We start from the raw sequence: 21,185 nt of genomic DNA on the forward strand, positions 1-21,185 counted from the left end.
TTTTCAGTATCTCTTTGAGTTTGATTTGTGGAGATCTGCTACATATACAGATGTAAGCTGTTTGTTTGATGCTTGCTTTTCACCTCACAGCTTATCTTGATATACAGCAAGGCAAAGGGCTCTTAGATTATTTTATCATGATTCAAAAATACAGTGGAGGTTTTTCAGAGTGCAGTACATGCATGTATCAATCTGCAGTATGATATATGAAATTTGGAGGCCATATTTTCTAGCTCTCATTTGTCCCTATCAAGCAATCAAAGTGCTGTGGAGTGGCTTTTTCATTCTAGAGACCATGGTGCCTTCATTTCTGTTATAAGTATGACTTGACATATGGTCTTATAAATTATCATGCCTTACCACAGGTTGTGTCATGCACAATTCCAATTTGCCTTTTTTTTCTGGTGAGGAATTCATGGATTTGAATTCATTCATTTCTCTTTATAAGACCATGTCTGCAATGGAAAGCTTTCTTAGAAGACAGGAGTTCTCACTCCACCTTGAAAAGTCATTCACACATGCACTATGTGCGTAGAAAATTGCTGCCATTGTGGAGAGTTCTGCTTTGATCCAGTGTGTTCTCGCACATAGCATGAACACATATGCATGAATAAGAGAGATACTGAGCCTAAATCTGCACTGCTTAGTGTGTGTTAGAGATGGAGATCACTGACTTTTTTTCAGTCTGCAGGGAATTCCAATATCACAAAATATTTTTGTTCTAGATTTTCAAGACATTTTTCAAAAATATTCCTGAAGAGTTCTCTTATTCTGCTTTTTACCCAAATCGAATTTGAAAAGCTTGCGTAAGCTCGTTGAAGACTTTTCATCCTGCAAAGCGATGTGTCCGTAACATTTGTGTGGTAGATTAGCCTTGGCTAACAGCCAAATGCTCACCCAGCTGCTCACTCACTCCCCCTTGTGAGTGGGACAGGGAGAAAATAGGATGAGGAACATTGTGTGTCAAGATAGACAGGAAGATGGCTTGCCAGTTACTGTCACAGGCAAAATAAACTTGACTTGGGCAGAATAAATTGAGAGTATTGCCAATCAAAAATAGAATCAGATGTTGAGAAACAAAGACAAAAGCTGAAACAGCTCCTTCCGTGTCAGCCCTTCTTCCCAGGCTCAACATCACTCCTTCGCTCCCAACTTCTCTACTATCTGCCGTGAGCAGCAGGGAGGGTACAGTCAGCACAGAGCAGTTTCTCTCTGACACTTCTTCCCCCTCACAGCTTTCCCTTGAAAGCTTGAGCTTTCCACAGCCCACAGTGAATCTCTGCTTGGGCACCATGGAGCATCTCCTCCTTCACTGACCTTGGTGTTTGTTGCCTCTCCTGTTTCTCACACTTTTCCCCTCACCCCTCACTGCTGGGCAGCACTTTGCCCTTTCTCATACAGACTCTCCCCCAGGCGCTGCCGTGGTGGCTGCAGGGCCCAGCCGTGCCCTGTGGTGGGTGGGTTGGAGCCGGCCGGAACTGGCTGTGTCCGGCACGGGGCAGCCCTGGCCGCTCCTCACAGAGGCTCCTGCAGACCCCTGCCAGCCCCTGCGCACCTGTGACCTGTAATCACTTCAAAAAGAAACATAAAGTGCTCTGATTTACTCTTCTAGTAGCAGCCAACTAAAAACAGTTATACAAACTTTGTGTCAATTAATGGCTGGTTTGTGAAGCCATCTCTAGCTGGATGCTTTTTCTCAGGTTGGTGGAAAGAATTTTACAGGTTCCTCTGTGCATACCCTACATCTTCTCTGCTAACTTGTGCCTCCCTCAGCTAATCATCATAGTCAACTCATGGCCAGCTAAACAAGGAAAGCATTCACTACCTTAATAAAAGCTCAGGCTGCTTCTGCCTTCTATATATTTCAAGTGAACAGGGTAACTCTTTGATCTGCTGCCAGAAGGTACCCTCTTCCCTGTCTTCCTAGGGCTGCAAAGCAGGCATGCCTCCTCACTCGGGGGGGATTAGCCAACCTGGGAGAAAGCAAATAATTATGCTGAACTGCTCTTGTGCCGATTTAGCAATAGCTGTGGCTGCCTGGAAGAAAAAAAAAAACACAAAACAACGACGATGAAAGAAAACACCACCCAATCCAGAACTGCACACAACTGCGTTGATCCCATTCATCTTTATGGAGGCTTTGGTTTGAATTTCAAGATCTTGAATGCCTGAGGAGATTTGTGTGTGGCCAGAGAATGAAAGCATGGATATTTGTAGTTCTGGCTGTCTTTCAGTAGCACGGCCATCCCCACCCCTTGCTGGACAGCGGGAGTTGGAGTGAGCTGAAAGCAGGAGGGAGTTGCATTAGAAATGGCAGCTGTTTGGGTTTAGCCAATAAACCCTTTGCTCCGATTTGCTGCATTGCCTGGTCTGTGCAAGTGGCTTCTGTCAGCTCCACAGTGGCTACAGGAGGCCAGCAAAGGCAACCTGAGCAAGGCTAAGTTAGCCAGCAGCAGGCAGCTGCGCGTGGCTTTTCACATATCTCCTTCCAAGTAGGAGCTGTGTCCAGACCTGCAGGACGTGCTTGCTTCTGTCTGCTTAACACTCTGCGAGGTCTTTGAGCCAGCCCTGTGTGTATCTTATCTTTTCTAATGTCTTTTTTTTTTTTTTTTTTTTAATCTCTTTCAAGCAATCCCAGTAAAAAGACTGCAAGCTGAGTCTTCTTGAGTAAAGCTTAACTGTTTTTTTTCGGCAGGTATGAAAAGGATCTCTGACACTCAGTTATTATCCCTTTGGGTAACCCTCTGTGCTGATGACTTAAGATACCCTGTAAATAAACATATTTAGAATGAAAGGTGCAGCCTTACTTCTCAATTGTTGCCAAACAATGTTCAATAACTTTTATTCTTATAAAAGATCTCCAAGAATTTATTCTTTCCCTCTCCTGTCCCAAAATTATAAATGCTACAAGTGATCAGATGCATTTTGGTAACTTAATTATTCCAAGAGTATACAGAGAAGGAAACAGATAATGATGGGAGTCAGTGCTGTATAGTAACTGATGGAAAAGAATGACTTTTAATTGAGAACACTTATTTCCAGAAAAAAAAAAACCAGGACTTTTCACGGGAAGCTATTTGTAGAGTCAACATTCCTTTTGAAAGCACAGTGAAAAATACACAGGCAGATGTTTCCATGTTCTATTTAAATAATCTCTTACAGAGATTTGCGTAACAGCTTAACTGCTTATTTTACTTGGTATCATAAAGAACATCTTAATTTTTATAATACGTATTTGTTCAGACAATATTCATCTTCAGAATTACAGAAATGAAGCTCTTACTTCCTTGTGCACAAAATTCAGAATATTTTGGAAGTTGGAGACGTGCAAATTTCAAAAGTACACATTTAATGTGATTTAAAACTGTATTTCTCTAACTCTTATTTTCTACAGAACTTGTCTTTCTAAAATTATTAGCTATTCTATCAACTGCTGCTATTTCTTAACCCCTTCTATACAGACAGGAGAGGTTAGACAAGCGGTTAGATAAAGATAGGAGAGGTTAAGAAGATACTTTTTGATTCCTCAGCTGGATAGATTTTAAGAGATTTTGCCAGTCACATACATTTTCTTAAAATTCATTCTCATTTAATTTTGAGCTACAGCCACTGGAACCTTGGTCTCTATGTAAAGGCATTTGCAGTTTTGTAGGTCTTACTGTTCTTTTTGGTATCCTATACGCATTGAGTTTCACTGCTCACTTGGAAAAAAACCCTGGATTTCCTTCTAAGTGTTGTTTTTGTGTATGTGTAGATTATTTTTATTCTTTTTTTTTCTTTTTAGTGAGAAATTCACATTAATAACGTATTTCTCTGTGACTATGCCTACACAGATTAAGGCTGCTGTGAAACCGACCCTTCCTATTGACACAAAGGTCTGGTCTATCACCTACAGTAATTCCTGATTATTTGGAATGTGTCATGTGTCAAGTGCTGATAAACTTCAACATTAAATTCTTTTCCACATGAGTTGTCATCAATATTTCATGTGGGCTGGCAGGACATAACATTTGCTATTCTGTTTTCCTTCCACTGCACTTTGTTTTGCCTCAGCAAATTACAGTGGAAAAAATATTTAATATGTGTGACTTCAGCTGATATGGCAAACTTCTGAATGTTGGCTCTTCACTGGTGTGTTTGTCTTTGTTTTGGGGGGTTTGGGCTTTTTTTGTGTGTTTTGTGTTGTGTTGTTTTGTTTTGTTTGGTTTTTTTTTAATTAGGGCTCTATTCCCGGTTTGTCCTGAGCGTCTTCTCTCTATTGAGGATATTCATGCCAAAAAGAATCACTCTGAAAGCACGACAGCATGCACAATATTAGATATTAGCTCTGTGGCTGTAGAATGGCTACAAGATTAATGTCTGTTTGACAGGGAAAGGCTCTGAGGAATGGCTTAATAGCACTCTACGCAAAACCTACAGATCAGGTTAAGGATATATACTGTATTTATTTCCCTCATAGGTCAGTACCTGGAATGTTGTTAGATGTGCAAGTAGTTACATTGTTTAGTGTTCTTAAGCCATAGGAAAAGTGTGTTGGTTTTGGTCAAAACTTAAGGCTCTGAGAAGCTAACAGAACAGTGCACAGATCAAACATATTCCACCTTGAAGTTTTTTTCACCAGGGCTTGGTTTCTGTGAAAATTACATTATTGGTCTTTCAGACCAGGGTCATCCTTGCCTCTCCCTGTATGTTCCAGACTACTTTAGTTGGATCCAAGTGGCTCTATTTATGGGGGTAAAGTAGAAACAAAAGAAACTATCCTGCTTCCCTGGGAGCAACTGGATTACAGCCACATCATAAATATAATGAATTACAGCAGCCATATAGGATGATAGGTCAGGACAAAGTAGAAATATTGATGGGTTAGTTATATACATGCATCTTTCTGTTTCATTGTGCTCCAGGAAACACTCCTAAAATGTGAAAAATACAGGAACAAGGGTGGTTAATCATGTTTCCTTGGAAGTCTTATCAACTCTCAAGTGAAGATTAGTATAGATTTGCAAAATAAGAAATGGTAGAAAAAAAAGAAAAGAGGAGGAGGGGGTTCCTGTCTTTCTTGAAGGAAAAGTAGGACATTGAACTTTGGTTGTACTACTAGATGCTAGTGTGGCTTCCCAGGGGCTTGGGGAAGGCATGGCTTGGGGAAACAACTGTTCTCTAAGCAGTTGAGAGTACATACAGGTATGTACTCCACCACCATGGCCATCTATCTCATCTTAACAAACAAAACATCCCTTACAAAAAAGGGTCTTATGTAAAAGCTATTATGTGATCTGTTAAAGCAAAGCAGTATACTGAAGACTTGAAGTGTATTACCTAAGCTGAAGAAATTAAATTATTTGAAAATAAGTTGAAAAAATAATTTAACTTCTCCATACTAACTCTAGCCTTAACTACTTAAAAAAAAATCATAGTCCCAAGGTGTATTGGTAAACAAAAAAAATCAAAACCCAGTCATGTTCCTAGTAACTGACATTCCTTGTCACAGATGGAGAACTATTCACAGTTTGAAGGAGAAAATGTTCAATGTTCAACTACCTTAATAATCTCTGAAAGCATGCACAATAGAAATATACACTATCAACGTAGTTTTCAGGAGTGTTATAGAAACTGTCATGTAGAGTATAAATGGAGAAAAAGAGAGAGGGGAGCACTTTGTACTGCTGCTGTGTGGTATTACCCAGATAAGGCTGCCACAATATCTGTTGCACAAGAAGGAATATTTAAGGTTATTTCTTTAATTTGGCCTGAATGTTTGGGGTGGGGGGTGGTTTGGTGGGATTTTTTTTTGTGTGTGTTTTTCTGATTCCATGGTTGATTCAGCATCTTGATTGTTGCAAAGGTACCTTCAACTCTGTTAGCTTACAGTCCAGAAATCTGTAAGCAGTTTCTGACTATGAATGCCTTACGATGGCATTATCTGCTACACACAAGGCTTGCTTTCTCTTGTTCTTTTCGTTTTGTTAATCCCTTCTTCTGTTTAGCTAGTCTAGTAGTTCAAGTAAACCTAGAAAAACTACATACTGATGGTCTGCTTGACTTTGCTCTAGCGCACCAAGCAACAGGATTTGTCTGGGTGAATATACTTGTAATGGTATGAATCCATTGGCCATGAAATAGATGGAGTTTGATATTCCTGGTTTTCATCTGGGTTTGACAAGCATGTTGTCAACTTATTGACTTCAAATTTTAATGCCTCATTGTCCTCTGCTCAAAAATAACTGTTTCCCTCATCTATCACTTCTGGAAACAAGAAGAATAACTAGTAACAGAATTCTGCAATGTGATTGTTTCTGTTGTGCATCATGCAACAGTTGATGAAGTGGTGCAATATTTTGTATGAAACTTGATTTTTGAGCATTGCCTCTGGAGAAAACGAAGTGCACTCCTCAGATTTGTAGCTATTGCATTGTTGATGAGCAAAAGCTTGGACTCTTGCTTCCTTAATGAAGAGCTCTACCATAAGCAATAATTGCTGTACTATAGGCTAGTTGCTGAAGGGACGATTATTATACTGCTTACCAAAAAAGTAGATAACTGTTAGCTCAACAGGTAATATATGTATAAAGTGTCTTATCTTTGCTGCTGACTAGAATGCTTCATCAATGAGAGGATGTCATGTGTGACAGCCAAGGGCAAAACGCATTCCCTCAAAATCAGTGGTAACACAAAAGCTCAAAATGAAGCTTCCAGAGAGTTTTATCTCATGGAGCTTCTGAGGAATTCCTCCACAGATAAAAGTAAGGGAGCCAACTCTGTCTGGAAACAGCATCATGACAGCTCTGAGGTGCTTTGACATTTATGTAGTTTATATGTAGATAGCCATTTTTTTTATTGATGCAGCCAGGGAAAAGAATGAGAACAACTGATACCCATAGCTTAAGAAATATTCCTTCAAGAGTTTTCAAAATGTTAAAGGCAAAACCCTTTCCTACAAGTTCTAGAGACTGGGAATCTGACTTCATGGAATTTAGAATGTAATTTCAGGGAAACTAGAAAAAGTAGAAAGTGGCTAGTGAAACAGAGCTGGTTGGTTGGTTTGTCCAATTGTATGGGTTTCCTTCCTTCTCCTTTTCTTTCCTGGAAATTCTGAAGGAAAGTGTGTTAATATTAAATTAAGGCTACAAAATTACTATTATGTATTTCAAAATAATGCTATGCTGTACCCCATTTGAATCCCCAAGGTTTTCGTCCTGAGATAACCAAGTAGTTGTGTTGCATCTTGCCACTGCTATATTTTTTCAGAAAAATTGGGACACTAAGACATTAAGTGGCAATAGATTCTTCTTCCTTTTAGTTTAGCTTTCTTTCCAGCCTCTGTATTCTGTTCCTCACCCTCCTCAGTCAGTGCAGGTTTTTTTTTAAAAAAAAACAACAACAAGTTTCAGTTCTTATTAATAGCTTCTGTTGATAGCAGTTTTCCTATGTTTGTTTTATTTTTTGATTTAGTCCAAATCCCAGTTCTAGTAAGTCCTATTCTGCATTAATTTACCTCTAAACCCTGAAGACTGCAGTAAAGTCTTTAATCTCCTTTAGCATGTTGAGGAGGGACACAATTGGATTGGCAATCATTAATGAAACATCTGTATTAAAGTGCTGTATCTTGCTCCCCTGCTCTTGCTTCAGTCCTTTGATATTTGTAGGTTTTCTTATTTCTTTGGCAAAAGCCATCCTTTCCTCCTTCCATTTTCAGAGCTATTTGCACTAATACCACTGCAGATTAGTCAACTAGGTTTTCAAATTATACCAATAAAGAGCGTATCAAAATTTAAATTCAGGTCACCCTGTGCCTGAAACAGTCTCATATGAAGAGCTGCGGAATGTGGAGGTATTCAAACAGTCAGTCAGTCTCGTGTATATTTTCTTTTGGGGCTCTTTGTAGCATTACACTTTATCAGCACATTGTACGAAGATACCAGTGTTGATGCCTGCTTTTTTGCTTCAGTGGCCGTTTCCATATCAGCATTTACACACCACAATAAAGTTGTCTGTCACTTCCAAATTTTAGACATAAAAATTTAAGAGCTCTTTGTGGAGTCCTTTTCTTGAGGAAAGGAACAATCTGCAATTTTCTTAAATGTATTAATGTAGGCTTTACCTGTTCATGTTATGGCTTTTCAAACATGAAGCTGACAAATGAAATGAAGTCTTGACAACAAAAACCTGGGGGGAGACAGTTTTGCTTTTCTTTTTCTTTTTTTTTTTTTTTTTCTTAAACCCCGAGTTGAGCTTGGCACGTAAAGTTCATAAGAAAATGACTAGTAAGAGTATGTTAGTGCTCTGTCTTTTGAAATGGCTCTAGCTGTTGATTCTCCGTAGTTGCGAACACATTGACCGTGCCTCTTTCCTCCCCTGATCTCCTATTACGGTGCCTCTCCAAGCTAGCCTAGCAAAAGACTTAATGTCATGAAGAGATGTTCCTTAAAAAAAAAAGGGTATATTTTTGTTGAGTGACCCTGCATGTGCTCTGCTACCTCGTGTAACTCAAGCAGCAGAATCCCCAGAGGCGATTATATACTTAAAGGCTGTCTGTGCTCGTAAGGTAAAACTTAGAGACTGTGCCAATTGATGAGACTTTTTTGTTAGAGCTTCAGAAGAAATAAGTCCTGAATGATAAAAGATCATCAAATATAAGACATAACCATTGTTACCTATGCATACTTGAGAAGTATCTTAGCTATGCTACTATATCATCCAGTCATATTCTGGTCTCAGAGACAACTATTATTCCTTTGCTTATACCAATTTTTTTGAATACACTAAATATTCAAAGGGATTATTCTTCCCATCTACAGGAAAAACTATGAAATCCTCAAGGAGTCATTTCCAGTCGCCTTGGCTTTGGCCTCATGAATACCAGCCTTGATCAGTGGACAGTGTAGTGTTGTGTGGAGCCTCCCATGAGAGTCCAGAATGTTAAAAAAGCAGATTTCAAATGTTTGACCTGTCAGGCTGAGCAGTCTGAACTAGATAAATTGTAGTGGCTTCTCAATTTTGGACAATATGAACTCCTCGACAATTGGATCACTTGGACATATTTGCTATACCTTATCTTTTTCTATGTAAACTTAATTTTTACTCACCTTCCTCATGCCCCACAATGTCATAATAATTCTTCTTCAACTAAAAACAACCCAATAACTGTAGCAAACTAATTCTTCAACTAATGGCAAGATAGGGACAGATAGCCTCCTCCTTTGAATAACTAGATACTCAAGGCTCCATTTTCAAAGATACTGTTACACTATATATGTTTCATTGTAGCAAGGTGGTAAATAGATCAGTGTGTTCTGAAATGATTATTTCATTTTCTGTTTCACTGCTGAGAGAACTGGTACTTTATTTACAAGTGGTGTTCATTTTTCATGTCATTGTTCCCACGGGAATTAACATAAATCAGACGAGCTCAAATGCTCTAATTTCAGTGTGGGACCAGCAGCTGTTTCCCAGAAGTTCAGACATGCAGGACTCAGTAAGTCACCAGTCAGACAGGCAAAATCAGCTATATCCAGTTTCATGCCATGATATATTCACGCTACATATGCCTGTTAGAGATTATGATAACAAAAGGATTGTGTAGGGCTTCCGAGAAATTATGAGTTTAAGTAAACAGTTATGTAATTGTCCCCCTCGCACTCTGTAAATCATAGTGGCATAAAAATGCAATCTGTGAGCGACCAGGTCTTTGGAGGTATGCAGTAGTGAACTGGTGTAAACATGAGTCACTGAGTAGTAGCAAGAACTAAAACCCCCTTTTTTTTCAGCATTAAGCATGTCTGTAGAAGCAGATAAACAAATGCAATGTGTGTGATTTTCAATCTATACTACTGTAGAATCATAGCATACCAGGTTGCAAGGGACCTCAAGGATCATCTGGTCCAATGTTTCTTGGCAAAAGCATGGTCTAAACAAGATGGCCGAGCATGCTGTCCAGGCGAATCTTAAGTGTCCAGTGTTGGGGGATCCACCACTTCCTGGGGAGATTATTCCCATCTAAAAAACTAAATTGTTAGAGCAGCTGGGAAGAGGTAGACAACTTCTGCTTTATTCTTCTGGCCTGTGATCGAACAGCTCTTGTGGCATAATCCATAGAAAGGACAAAAGACTGCTACAGGAGTGTATTGGGAAGGTTGTATAGATTCTTCTTTGTCCCTTCTGGTGCAGGCTTTCCTGGGCTGCCTTTTCTCTGCATTAGCTCTCACTTACTGGCCAGTATGTGGAAAGAAAGGAAAGGCAAAGGAAGGAAACTTTATTACTTTCTTATTTATGTTTTACTCATCAAAGGTATTAAGGTGATTCGTTTGATTATTTACAGTGTATGTTGTGCGGGAGTGTGCTGTGTTGTGCAAAATCATGGGGAACAGTAAGTTAAGAAGGATCAGTTGTGTGCTGAGTTGAACCTCTCAATTTCAGGCTCAGTGCCCAGACCCAGGGATGAAGTCTCCATTCTTATGAAGTCCATAAGATTTTGTCTCTGATACTGATAAACCTAGGATTTCTTTCCACCTTTGTGTTGCACACATGAGAATGGAGAAGGAACAGGTGAGAGTGAGTGGTAAGCATCTCTGTCTTCCAGTTTCACCGTCGCTTTGATACGGATGGAATCAGATCCTAGATCCACATGTGGTAAAGTGTATTCATGATAATATTTGTCAAAAATCTACAGCATTTATCTACTGTAATGTGAGCGTTGTTTGGTCTCGAATTGACATTTTAAAATACCCTTAATTAACAACACTTAGGAAAATTCAGAATTAGCTTAATATAATGCATATGTTTGTTTTGCACTAAGTATTTTTGTAAAAATCTCTCTTCCATCTTTGAGATATTTTGGTTTATTCATACACTGTTTCACAAAGCACCGGTATGACGTGGCTGTTGTTTTCCGTATCTTTGATTTGTTGAAGACTTCCACTTATAACAATGAAATTTCTGCTTTCGGATACAGAATGTTTTACGGCGATTTGTCAGTGGAAGGGACTGCCAGCTTGAAAGTGGCCATCAAATGGCACCACTCTATGGAAAGGCAACATTATCGTTCTGATTTACTGATGTGTGGGTTGTCTTTTTTTTAAAAAAAAAAAACAAACATGTATCTTGAAAACTATGTATCAGTTATAGTATGTATAAATGATGAATTTAGTTATCTAATGACCCCGTCCTTGATGGAATCCAAGTTATTAACTTTTTTTTTCTTTAAGTATATGCATTACTTATAGGGAGAAAAATCATTTCCAGACTTATTACTTCAATACTAATTGGAATTTACTGGAGATTTACTGCATTAGGCCTGAAGGTTCCATTTGGCTATTTCATTAATATGACCGATCTTTCTTTTAGAGAAAGAAAGCATTATCTTACTTTATTTTATTGAATGTTTTTCAACAGTCTAGCTGCAGTGGATATATCTCCTTGAAGTGTATGTTTGTGTAATCATCTCTTTTAATTTTTTTTTCTCCCTCCTCTCATTTCTTTTATTCCAAAAGCAAAATGAAGCAGGATGAGATTGATTAATGTAGGAATAAGGAGGCTAGGCAGACTGCACTTCTGTTGACTTTTGACTTTGGCCTAATAGAGATATATTGGGATATTCTAAAATGGCAGGTTGAGTCTAAAGATTAATTTCCCTATACTGTTGCTTAAATCTCTTCCTCCTCCTGCTCACAGAGCACTAGTATAAAACGTTTAGTAAACAGATTCGAATTATGAATTCATGGAAAGTGGAAATCTAAGTAGTTGTTTTCATATGGGAAAAAATGTACTTTAAAGCATATACTGGGATATCCAGGGATAATTGGTATACTGCAAACAAAATTAGAATGCATTATGCTCAGAGTGGGAGAAAATATTTATAGTTCATAACCAGATTATATTACCAATCAGTTTAAATAAACAGGACCATAGATAAATTTATGAAAGAATAGAAAGAATTACTTATGTCTTTAATACATTTAAATGGTTACTAATTATATTTGATATGTACTTAGTAGTACTACCTTTATGAAAGCATAAAGATGACTTCGTAATAGCAAAAAGCGGAGTCTCTCCTCATTTGGTAGTGCTGTAAGCCTCTCCAGCTTTGTTGGGTAAAACAGACTTGCACTACTGGAAAAAAATTTCATAATTGAAACATGATCAGATATGGGATATGGTCAGGTAGATTTTGAAACCTACCCAGACTATTTGGGACTAGTAATTGCAAGATTCACTGATCTATCCCAAATTCTGTATCAACATGAAGGCCAATGAAGGATGATAGAAAATATGCTATTGTTTCCTATGCATATTGTCCTTGTCAGGAGGGGGGAAGTCTGTTCTGGGTATCCTTTTATTAATCAAAGTAAGAAATTAATAGCTATGTACCTCAAATTAGGAAAAGGAACAGTTTCATTTATTCTGAATTGCATCTGCACATCTTAGTGGCCCATAGGAACAGGCTTGCTGTAATCACGTAACAGGCTGTTCTCACTGCATTTAGTCCGATCAATGATATGAAAAAGTACCAAGTATCAGTGCCTGTTCTTGTGACATGTGCATGAGTGGTGCAACAATAATTGGTTGAAAAGTTGTAGCTGTATCTCACATCCTTTTATGTTCAACAGCTATGTTCCTGCTTGAAAGAGAAAAGAGTAACTTCCAAAAAAATAAAAAAGACCAGAACTGCTGATGTGCACTAAAAGATATCATGTTAATAATACCTGCAACACCAAGTCGGGCAGTAGGTTAAAGGTCAGGCTCGGGGAGCAGCAGTGAACTTCTGAGGGAGCCAGTTCAATAAAGAAAACCACAGTGCTGGGGGCAGGGGAGATTTATTGCCAAACCAGTGGATTGTGCATCTGCTCTCCTTAGTTTCATATGGATCCAAAATCGGAGTTTTGCATTGCTTATCAGCACATGACTTAGGCTATTGAGGAACAGTTCCCATCTGAGCTTGTTTCATTCTGTCTTACGTAGGTAGATAAATTATCTTTTCCTAAGGCGCAGGCACAGAAAGCGCTGTAGGACTGTGATTTCACCAGTCTGGATAGTGTGCGTTTGCACCAGAAATGTTGATTTCTGTGCTAAGATGCTGACAGCGTATTGGGGAATAACTTCTGATGTAGCTGTAGCTAGAGCTGGATTGCAGGGAGGAAGCTAATGCCACTAAGCAGCTTCCTGCATGTGTTGTCCATCTGCCCTAGCAGCTTCTGAGGAAAAAAGGAATACCTGCGTCTCTCTTTTCTTACCAGCAATGGCCTGTAAATAGCATGGAGCTGAGCCCCATTTATGTAATTTTGGGGTTCCTGGCATATTTAGGAGATTTCTCCTTGATTATTATAAATGTACCTTTTAATTAAAAACTTCCCCAGAATAATAAATATATATAATTTCTAAACATAATGCTAGGTAAAGGGTAACATATTTTGTGAATTATAGTTGAAGAAATTACTATATGTTTTAAAAAGTAATTTTAAACAGAAAGAGAACTGCATTCAGAGTGCACTACAGATAATCAGAATCTGCCAATGCTTATACACACACTTATCAGCAAGATTAGACCTGGTGTTTAAAAAAAAAAAACCAACCACTTATTTTCCTTGTAAACACTTAAAATAAAAAAGAAACTATTTTTTTTCATAGTGATTTTTTTTTTTTTAAATAGAGTACATTTCAGTGGCACTGCTTAACTGTAACTTTGTGTTAGAAGCAAAAGTTACAACAGTTGAGCATATCTGATGCTTGAAAATATGCTTTGAATTAACTTGCCTTGTCTGTTGCTGGGGGTTTTTGCTTCCTTTTCTTTTCAAAAGCACAGTGCTGCTTGAAGATTTCTAAAATTTCTGGGGAATGTGCTCTAAGGATTTTTTTTTTTTTTAAGCATTCCCAGAAGATTGTTTTGAAGATATTTCCCTCCAGGGTTAGCAGGTGTGAGGATGAAATATCCATGCCTTTCTGCAATATCAGGTTTAGAATTTCTTAAGGGAATGAGACTGCAGCGAAGATGGTTAATAGTTTGCTAAACCCCTTAAAGCCAGGGAGTTAACAGGGAAAACGGAGGAGCGTCAGTGTGAGATGAAGCCCATTTTGGACTTCAGCTTCTCTTTTCTAAATGTAAACTTTGGAAAAGCTTGGATCACAGCATGTTGGGCGGACTCAGTGTTTGGGAAAGGCTGTGCAGAGAAGTAGTCCAACGTTTGCTCTTCAGCCACTCTTCTTTCATTGAAATCTGTTTCTATAAAGCCCGTCAAGGTCTGTCCCATCTGTCCCGCTCTCATTGCGATGGCATTTGATCGCTTGGTTCCAAGGACAGCAGCGTACAGTGGCGTTCCACCAGCCCCTGGAGGCTGACCTTCTGCCTTATGGGGTGTTGTAAGTGTTAATACATTATATCTTTCAGTGCATATCAGCAGTTCTTGTACAGTTAGAGGGACTGTCACTCCAACAGGCAGCTGAAAATAATATTGTTGATTTGTGTTCCCAGTGTAAATGAAGTAAAAACATGACAATACATGTTTGACCTAATGTTACCTTGTAAATTAAACCTGTCTTTTAACACTTCTCACTTTTTATCAGAAAAATTACTACAAAATTCAAAAAGTACAAACCAATCAGAATTCAGAGATGTAGGAATGACATGATCTATTTGTGTGCTATACTGAATTCTTACAGTGATGGGATTACCTGACTTGAACACAGCCATGTTATAGGAAGCTCACTAAACTAAAGGAAAACTTTGCAAATTATTTTTGTCTTTTTGACCAAATATTTCAAGCAATTATTAGTTTTTTTCCATACAAAACCAACACCCCGTGTATAATCTTAGAAAGACTGTTTTTCGGAAACACTTCAAAATACACTGTTCTAAACTCTGCTTGGTTTTCAAACCAAGCAGAGAGCTATCTAATGATGGTATCAATCATCCCAGTAAACAAACTCCCTCTTTTTCCACTTCTGGTATCTCAGAGATGACAGTGTGGCCAGCTGCCACTACATGTGGGGATAGTTTCTGTGATTTGGACACCTGTCAGCAAGAAACTGAAAACCCCACAGAACACAAAACAGCTGCCATGTGTAATGATTTAATATTAACATACAATAAGGAGCTGGGACATGTTTCTCTTTTTGTATTGAACTACCAAATAAATGATGTAGGTAAGTCACTGGTGATCTCCTCCAGCATTTGATATGCACTGTCAAGTGTTTAATAAATAAAATGAAGACTACTTTATGAACTCCTTGTTATATTAGATTTGAAACCTCTTTTGCTACCTGGCATGCTACAGAAGGTAGTTTTTTCTCCAGTCCTACATGCTCAAAACCAACTGCCTATTTCCCAGGACATGCTGTAATGCATGCCTATGTGTGTCGGACTGGAACTGAGCCACTGTCTTATCCATCAGCATTAAGAGCATGACAGGGAGCTGTTCTGTGTGTGCGTGTATCTGTAGAACAGAATGTTATTGCACAGTGTTTCAGATCTACTTGGTTTTTATACAATTCTGTCACGAATGTTCTTAAAGCAATTAAAACCAGTATTTCTAGTCTGATAGTAAAGCTTTACTAACCCTCCTTGCTTGCATACATTTCATAAACAAGTCATGCGTTTTCCAAGTCTTAGGGCTGTATTGTAGAAGAAGCTGTTCTCACCTGGTTCGATAACTGTTTAATAAATTTTTATATATAGGATTTTCATGTCATTGGAAAATGGAAGTTGAAAATATTGAATGATGCTCAGAAATGCAATGTAACATTATGATCATCAAGATACAATTTTCAATTAAAAATAAGAAACAGTAATAGTATTATCTCACAACAGATTATTCTGGGGGTAGTAGAGCATTTCATGTGCCACATATCTTATGTTTTCTATAGAGGGCTGTGCTTTGCAAAATTATAGGAAAGAAATTTTATGACTCTGTTCTCAGTGACACTGTGCTTCCTTCCCCATCTGCTTGTCTAGCAAATTTTTGGCCATATCCTTGAGGGTTAAGTCAAGGGCGGAGCATGGCAAGCTAATTCACATCTTGTTTTAAAGCTAGCTTCAACAGTTCAACTTTGGGAACATTCCAAAATACATCCATTTGTACAGGTTGCCACAGATGATTTAGTGGTTAGGGAGGGTCATGCTTTATTTTGCTTTCTGTTTAATTTAATTTCTGGTTTTATAATTTATAGTGAAGAAATCTAAGAGGTCTGGTTAAAGCCCTTTTATTTTCTTCTGTGCAAATATTGACTAAAATAACTTTAACAATAAATCTAGTATTTAGACTTGACAGAATAAGCTGTGTATTTCCAATACCTTCAGTAAGGGAAGGTCTAACACTGGAGTGAGTGAGTGGGAGAGAGGAAAGCAACAATGTTATATAAACTTGGAAGTAGACGAGTTCTGACCTCTGGAATGTGAAGTCCAATGAACTTGATGGTATCTTTCACTGAGGTCGGTGCCGTTTTATGAAAATTTGGTAGATAATGTATGTTTCAATGGTCCACAAACTTTTTTGATTTGAATTTGAACAAACACCAGTTAATCTTGGGAGGAAAAACATGCAGTGTGGTCAGTATTTTATTCCCCTATGTATGTTTCAATAGTCCACAAACTTTTTTTGTCCAATTTCTTTGGCCTGTGTGAGATGGTCCCATAAAATACATCCAACTACTGGTTTCACTGCTTTACTTTGTCAAGCACACCATCTAAAAACCAATTATTTACAGATTGTTGGTCCTTCTTCCTCTGATCACTAGCTGGAAACAAAGTATAGGAACTATTCAACAGTGAATTTACTTATTTTTAGTAAACTGCTTCAATTCAAAAAGCTATGCTGGAAAACTAGCTTTTAAAAGCCCTTGAGACATTTATTTCTTTACTGCTGGGACTGGTTTAAAAAACAGAGTATGGGCTGTATGTTTTGCTAAAATAATGTGGACAATTTCAGTGATTGTATTGATAAACTGTGCAGGCTCGTTCATAGAGTTTCTATTTATCTGGTTTTAGTATTTTTGCTTGTATTCCCAGGCATGGCTCCTTAGGGGAGGGAAAGTGTTGACTCCTCAGTGATGCCATTTTTCACATTGAAGGGTTACACATTTTGAGGAGGATAATAAATGTGCCCAAAGTGACAGAGCTGACATCTAGAAATCTGGAAGTGTTTCTGAATAAGTTATTAACAGGGTACAGCTAGGTTTTCATTTGAATCTATAATACATTCGTTTTAGGCTGAGTCAGTTCTAATTCATTTTTATACAGATTATACCTTCCTAAGCTTAATTACTATTCTTTTCCTAATATGTCCCTGAAGAACAGCTATTTTACTGCAATTACTGAAAATGAAAAGGAGAATAAAATTCAGTGACAGTAAACTAGGTTTCTCAATCATACATATTCATTTTTGGGGATCTGTTTTTCTTTTTCCTCTGCTGAATGAAAAACAGCTCCCAAGTCATTATGAATTTAATAATCAAGCTCTTAAGAGCCATAGAACCAAATTCTTTCCCGATAATATCTTATTGACATAATTGAGATGGATATTGTTGAATTCAACTCATTTATTTTTTTGGTACAGTAGGCTTAGGACACTTTTCAAATACAAACATTAAACAGTGTTTTTGATGTAGGTGCAATCATTGGTTGTATCTCCTGAGTGGTTTTTTGGAAACAATCTGGAGTAGAATTATTAGATGAAATTCTTAATGATGCATTCATTAAAGCAATTATTTCAAATATCTTCAATTAGTGGTAAGTAGCTGCGTGGAATGTACATCTGGAATGTAATTAGTAAATGAAATTGGACTATACTGCATGACTACAGATTCAGTACAAATATTTACGTGATACTATCCAAGCTCCTGAGGCAAAATCAAAGTGGCGAGATCTGAGCTCCTGACCACAGGTAATAAGAAAGCTGATGAACTTCCAGCAAAAACGGTCTCAACCTTAAAGTTGGGTCAGTCAGACTTCAGATATCAGTAGAACATAAGTGGTCTTTTAGGCTGCAAAAGCAAAGTAGAAAACACTTTTTTTTTTTTTTTTTTTAATATATATATATATATATACATACGTAACTTCAAAGAGCTGTAGCCAGGGAATCAGTGTTCTAGCTGGGCTCTAGCCTTGCTGGTTTTCTGTCCATGACTGACAGTAAGCAGGGTTTCTGAATGAGCTACACCTCCACCGTGAGGGAGCGGAAAGAGAGGTACCAAAAAAATCAAACACAGCTCTACAAAATGTCCCTTTCCCTTCCAGTTCTGGAACTTTTCTCCTGACACCAAACTTGAAAATAGCTGGGTTTGGATATTTTTTTTTTCTTGATATCCAATATCAGATGTGTATAGTGCCTATGTATATTAGCCCTCTAGGCTGAAAGGAGCCATAGCTGTTTCAGTCTTTACCTAGCAGGCTTTCTGATTAGTAGATTTTTGCATTCCCTGTGTTTTCATTCACTAGGTACAGTGTCCTCGAAAGTACTTGAAGCTGGTGGTTAGGAGAACTGCTAGAATATCTTCTTGCTAAGGTTCCACTTATAATGAGAAAGTTCTCAGATAGAAATCATTTGATAGAATTTACTATCCAAAACAGTTTTCTAAGAAGGATATTACTTTTATTCAAAAACCTTCTCTTCTGGAGTATGAGATGCCCAAGATTAATTTACCGCAAAATTATTAACTAAACTGCATTAGTCTAGGTGATTTTGTAATTGCTTAAGCTATAGAAATAGCTGATAGTCAGGCAATTCAGCATTTTTAAAAAACTATACTTTTTTTCTTGTGAGATTTTATTATTAGTCTAGAAACACTGGAAAATTTATTTAGTCTGAAATTAGGAGTCTCATGCCATGAAGCTTAGGTTGGTAGGCACCCTGGGACACAGCTATTTTGGTGATCGGTGGAGTCTTGAATAGTTGAGTCTTGATGGAAGCTAAAAGGCCAGAGCATGGTGAGCCTGAGTGAGGGAGACTACTTGCTTCCCTTGTCCAGAGACAAGATTTATCTTCTGGCATCTAAAGGAATGGGACCCAAGTTTGGCTTTTTAAGGGATGGGGAAATACCTGAGTGCATGTATTAGATGAAAGGAAGAGGGAAGACCTGCTCACCTGGACCAGTAAGACACACTCTTCCCCTCAGGGTTTTCAGTTTGATGCAGGCTGAGAGGGGAGAGAGAAGATAATCACAGATGTTCAAGGTTCATATTCTGTGTTCACCCCAAATCAGACCAGATTTGAGACACATAAGGTAATTTTATAGTCAATATTACCACCTAGCCGGCAATGAAACAGAGTGTTTTATTTAGGTTTGGGATGATTCCATTCCCTCATTCATGAATGTTTATCTACATTCCCAGGTCCAATTTTTGAGAGACTTATATTGCTTATGCTGAGGGTCCAAAGTTCAAAGCTGTAAACATGCAATTGAGAAGACCCAGCTGATTTCAGAATCAGTGGGGAGGAGTTACTGCAAAGCACGTTGGATGAGATTTAGTCATTCACCAACATCTCTTCCTTGTTGCTGTCTCCTCATGTGCTACCTTACTTCTGAAAATCATCTTTCTTACCTGTACTCTGATAATGCTCTCAAGGTGGAATTAGTTCCGAATAGTATGCGCTTTGTAACTTCCTATCCCATCTCACTTTCAATTTCTACCGCACAAAGACAACCCTATAGCATTACATTTTTAAGGTGTTCAAGACCTTAGTGTCCAATAATTTGATGTTATTTAAATGCCAAAGTTATTTATGTCTCTTCAAAAATGCTGCCCTGTGTTATGCTCACCACAACATAGTTGTGGCGTTAATGGCAGAATTTGGGTTGTTGTGTTGGTGTCTGTAGGGAGTAGAACTTGAGCTTTGCATTCTTGGGGTTCAGCCTTTCCCTGGCTGAACCCCAAGAATGTGTGTGTGTGTGTGTGTGTGTATATATATATATATATATATAAAAAATACTATACCAAGCTATAGTATGCTTGGTACAGCTGTGGGGGTGTAGAAGGACATCTAAAGTAGGCTGCTGCTCCCCAGATTTTAGGGTAGAGTCCTGTTTATACACACTGTGCGAAGGGCAGCTGCCCACACCATAAAGCAGCCTTCTTTATTAGATGACCATGGAGGTCACTGAGGGAAATACTGAGACAAATTACTCTTTTAGTCAAATAAATTGGTTTTATTTGTGGATCCAGTTCCTATCAAGGTACAATTTTTAAAATACTTGGTATTTATATGTGGCTAGAGCTTCACCATTACGTTTTAAAGTATCTCAATGGAATATTTAACCAGTAAAAAAGAATGCAGTTTGAAACTATTTACATCCGTATAAAAGCACTTATGATTTGTTTAATTTATGTTGTTCTTTCATATATCCTGGATGTTGTATGAAACCACTGTTTTCATATATTAGAAGCTAAGTATAATTTATTGAATTAGACTGCCTTCAGCTATGACAGATGAATTCATGTGACATAAGTACCTTAAAAAGGAAAAGAAAAAAGATGAAAACAATTGCAGAGTTAATAGGAATAAAAATCAATATATAATAAAGGAAAAGGTATATAGTATAAAAAGCACAATGTCAGCACAAATCAAGAAAGATGCTGAAAACCTATGGGTAGCTTTAGTATGTGGAATCAGCAATTCTGTGACAGATAAGTAGCTCAGACCATGGTCATATAAGTCTTATAAGACATTAAAAAGACATGTTTGCAAACAACTATGTAAATCTATGGTGCTTTATGAATAAGTTCTAATATTAGACAAACATTGAATGCATCAGCAGACATTTATCCTTATTATATCAGTTAATTCAAGCTTAATTTTCCTTTTAGGAAAGCTAACATCAGGTTAGCAGTGAATAAAGTTGATGTTATCTATAATCACAGATGAGGCTCCTGACTTGTGTGTGCTGATGAGACCTAGATGGATGACAGAAATGTTACTAGCTGTATTTTCCACGGAAGCTAGGCATGTATGAGCCACCAGAGGTACTGTGACATGAGATCTGACATGAACTCAAAGCAATTGACTCCAAGGGGATACAGTACCTTATCCATTAACTCAGGGTGATGTGGCCACCAGGCACCATGCATGAAGACTGAGATAGGAAACAGCAGAATTGCTGCTCCTTTGGTCAAACCTCCTAGTTGAATTTTGACTTTGAATAAGTTCCCTTGAAGTGAACACTTAGGGTTGTTTTAGGCACTGGGATTATGAGTGCTGTGT

General features: G+C 38.0%; 1 protein-coding gene across 1 annotated transcript in view; it reads left to right on the top strand.

Moving 5' to 3' along the window:
- Positions 1-21,185, top strand: part of ROBO1 (roundabout guidance receptor 1) — a 552,781-nt gene that overhangs the window by 44,708 nt on the left and 486,888 nt on the right. The window lies entirely within an intron of this gene.

Source organism: Nyctibius grandis, chromosome 2 (genome assembly GCF_013368605.1).
Source record: "Nyctibius grandis isolate bNycGra1 chromosome 2, bNycGra1.pri, whole genome shotgun sequence".
Taxonomy (NCBI): domain Eukaryota; kingdom Metazoa; phylum Chordata; class Aves; order Nyctibiiformes; family Nyctibiidae; genus Nyctibius; species Nyctibius grandis.